Consider the following 3,993-nt stretch of genomic DNA (forward strand, 5'->3'; position numbering starts at 1 on the left):
TCTCTGAGTTAGAGGCCATGCTGGGCTACATAGTGAGTCCAGGCCAGCCTGAACTACATGGCCAGACTGTCTCAAAAATTAAAACACTTCCAGTGTAGAACCTTCAATATATTGACACAGATCCTTCATTTCACTGACACAGCCTTTCTAGCTTCCAGTGCTGAACTGTAGGCCTTCTCAGCACTGATCCATGAAACAGATTTGCATGAGACATTGTGATGGGCCTTAGGTCTTTGGCTGAACTCATACAGGATATTGCCATGGGATCTGGGCTGGATTCTTTGGGTCTTTAGTGTGTGGACAGATTACCTGCACTTTCTGTGTTTGACTCTTTGGATGACTATTATAAAATAATTCTGGGGGGCTGGGGATTTAGCTCAGCGGCATAAGTGCCTGCCTTGCAAGCAGGCAGTTGTGAGTTCAATCCCTGGTACCGATAAAAATGAAAAAGACAAAAAAAATAATTCTGTAAATTAAAATAAATAGATAGTGGAGCTGGGGATTTAGCTCAGCAGCACAAGCGCATGCCTTGCAAGCATGAGGTTGTGAGTTCAATCCCCAGTACCCCCCAAAAATATAAAAAATAAAATAAAATAAATAGATAAATACCAAAAAAATAAAACACATCCAACTATCCAGACAGTGGTGGCATTTTCAGCTAGATATAGTAAAATGATGGTGACCTTGTCACAGCATAAATGTGTGTGTCATCTCACCAGCAATTCCTTCCTGATTCAGGTTTGTTCTTGTCCAGGAGTTGGCCCTTATTTTTATTACCAGTTCTCACCTGAATCCATTAGAAAAAGAGATCATTTTTCTTCTGTTTCTTGGTCAGGAATTATTTATCCCGACAATCTTGTGAGAAGACACAGTGAGGACAATGGAGTGCACATACCATGGTTGGTAGAAAACAGAAGAGATAAAGAAAAAATTTTAAATACATATATATTATAATTATGTTATATATATTATATATATAGCTTGTGGTGGATATATATGCTATAATAACCATATTTTAATAAATCTCACTGTGAGAGTTAGAGAAGAGAAAGAAACTGTTGTAGTGGGAAAGTAGTAAAGAGCACACAGTCATTTCTGTAATTTCTTAGAGAAGTAGATATTTTAGGATATGCAAAATAGAGAAAGCAGAGAAAATAGGGTAAGGGTGAGCAAACAGAGTTATACTAACAGCAGATGCTTACTATATATTGATTTGAATGACTGGGTGAGGAATAACATAAGGATAATCAAAAGAAGGCAGTGAGGCTCCAGACCAGAAGGAGAAATTATCAGCATGGTCTGATATGATTAAAAGAAATTCTTAAGACAAATGTAAGGGTTGAGGCCCAGTTGTATTTCCTAATCAGTGGGAGCCAGTCTAGACAGTCAAGAGAGAGAATAAACATATGGATTTGTTGATGTAGTGACAGGAAAAGAGAATCTTACCAGCAGTGCTAAAATAAACCAGGAAAGTCAGGCATGGTGACATACATCTGTAACCCAGGCACTTGGGAGGCTGGAGGAGGAGGATTGCCATGAGTCCGAGGTCTGCCTGGGCTACATTGGTAACTTCAAATCCAGCCTGAACTACACGGCAACACCGTCTCAAAAAACAAACAAACACAAGACAAGATGTAGTGGGTTTTGTTTTGAGACAGAATCTCACTTTGTAGTTCAAAGTGGCCTTTGTTATAACTCAGGACCCAGTATAAAATCCAAGGAAGCAAGAGGCAGAGAATTTAGATAGCAAAGGCTTTATTGAGCCAGTCCTGGCGGCACAGTCTCTCCCAGATCGACCCAAAGACTGTGCGCTCCAAGACTGGGAAAAGGGGTTTTTAAAAGTAAGGGAAGGGCGGGGGACCTGTAAGGCCATTAAACCTGTTGACCTTTATCTGGAAACTGTATTGCTGTCCACTTAGCTCTGACAATCTCGGGAGTTCCTGGTGTTTCTCAAATTACTCCCATCCTGCAGACTGACATTATCTTGGAGTGGCACATCTGCAGCAATATTTGGAGAAGAAAGTGGAGAGTTAATTATACCAGGACAGCTCATTTTCGCTAGTGGGTGTGAAGGGGTCAAGAGTTACAAGAAGCTGAAACTTCAGTTTTACAAAGATCTGATAACTAACTCATTTGATGCATACAGAACAAAAGGAAAGCACCGATTGGGGTTTGGGCCATAGTATTACCTGGTAATTTCTTTGAAGCTAAACAGTTCTTAAAATTGGGGCAGGCTCATTTTATGACAGATCATCACCGGGTCGGAAAGAGGTCACCAGAAACCCAAATTCTTTATGGCCTAGATAGATAGGTGGGGGAAGGCAATAAGGCACCATACAGAACAGAAAACGGCGGGTATGTCTATCTATCTTGCTGGGAAGGGAATCAAGGTCAGGTAAAGGGTTAAACTCATACGCAAATCTCCCTGCACACAAACAAGTTACTTCAAACAAGTATAAATTAGTGGGCTATCCTAGTTTTCTTTAGCTCTTTAGCGGAGAATAGAGGTGCCTAACCGTGATTAACAACCCTTGTTAGCTTGTTTTAGCACCACTCTTCTTGTTTGTAGAGGGCCGCTCTGGTTAACATATCAATTAGGTGAGATTCTTGCAGTTCTTTACAGAGGAGAGTATTGCTCAACATATCAATTAGGTCACTTAACATATCAGTTAGGGAAAAAGGATTAAAAAAACACATTTAGTAAACCACGTTGCAGGTTTGCTATAATACACAAAATAATGAAGCTATTTTCTTAGAGTACAACAGCCTTGAACTCACAGCAGTGCCCTTGCCTCTGCCTATCAACTACCAGGATTACAGGTATGCACCACCATGCCTGGCAGTGTGGTTATTTTTAAATGTGTCTTCAAGTTCATAGTATCCTTCCCTTCTAGAGGTGGAAACTTAACTTTTCTCCCCTTGAATGTAGGCTGGATTTAGTGATTTGCTTCTTTTTTTTAAATTTTATTTAAAAGGAAAAAGAGAAAAAACAAAACAAAACAAAGTGGTGTAAGGGTACAAGTAATACAGAACTACAAAAAAAAACCAGTAAGAAATCACCAGTTAATAGATTACATATTATCATCTTAGAGATAGTTGCTCAAATCACAGTATCAAAGCATACAAAGTGGACATTCAAAGAGTGAGACTGCAAACAGTTGTGTTCAATGATCCAACCAAAAACATTAATATGGTCAGCTATTTAACACCCCTAAACACACTTGTTGTTGTATCCTTTAGAGCTCTTTTTTTCCCTCTCTTTTTTACAACAAAATTTACACATTTTGGGTTTTAAAAAATATGGAATGCTTCACGAATCTGCGTGTCATCCTTGCGCAGGGGCTATGCTAATCTTCTCTGTATCGTTCCAATTTTAGTATATGTGCTGCCGAAGCGAGCACAGTGATTTGCTTCTTAAAAATAAAAAAAGCAGAATTAATAGTATGTAGCTTCAGACTCGGTCCTAACAAGCATCTGAGCTGCTTCCTTGTTTACTCTGGAGGATTACTCCCTCTAGAGGGGCCAACCACCATTTCAGGATTCTGAATATCAGGCAGAATATCAAGCAGCCCTAATCACCTGACAGGAAATGAGGTCTCCTACCCACAGCCATGTGGATGAGCCATCATGGAAGCAGACCTCCTAGCCTTCAGACATATGTGTCCCATCCAACATCCTCTCCACAACTTTGCGAGACTCTTAACTCCCCAGTTAAGCCTCTGCCAAATTTCCGAACTTCAAACTAGGACATACTTGTTATTTTAAAGCACTAAATTTTGGGAGGCCTGTCTTATACAGCAACAAATAAGTGATACAGAGGTTTACCGAGAAAGAGACTGCCTGTGTCAGAATTCAAATCAAAGAAGAAGAAAAAAAGGTAATGGAATAGTGAAGATTTGAACTCAATTTTTCCAGATACTTGGGTTCTGGTCTTACTTCTGTCACTTGAAAGTTACTTACACTCTGTTTTCTCATCTGGAGGATAAAAAATGT

General features: G+C 39.6%; 1 non-coding gene across 1 annotated transcript; it reads right to left on the reverse strand.

The window, feature by feature from the left end:
• Window positions 1–3,294: 3,294 nt before the first annotated feature.
• On the reverse strand, window positions 3,295–3,401 carry LOC111754054 (U6 spliceosomal RNA). Its single transcript, XR_002788783.1, has one exon. It is a non-coding gene; the product is annotated as a U6 spliceosomal RNA (small nuclear RNA).
• Between the last annotated feature and the right edge of the window lie 592 nt (window positions 3,402–3,993).

The sequence above is a fragment of the Cavia porcellus genome, unplaced genomic scaffold (assembly GCF_034190915.1).
Source record: "Cavia porcellus strain 051 isolate PalLab524CR breed Dunkin Hartley unplaced genomic scaffold, mCavPor4.1 scaffold_16, whole genome shotgun sequence".
Classification (NCBI taxonomy): Eukaryota; Metazoa; Chordata; class Mammalia; order Rodentia; family Caviidae; genus Cavia; species Cavia porcellus.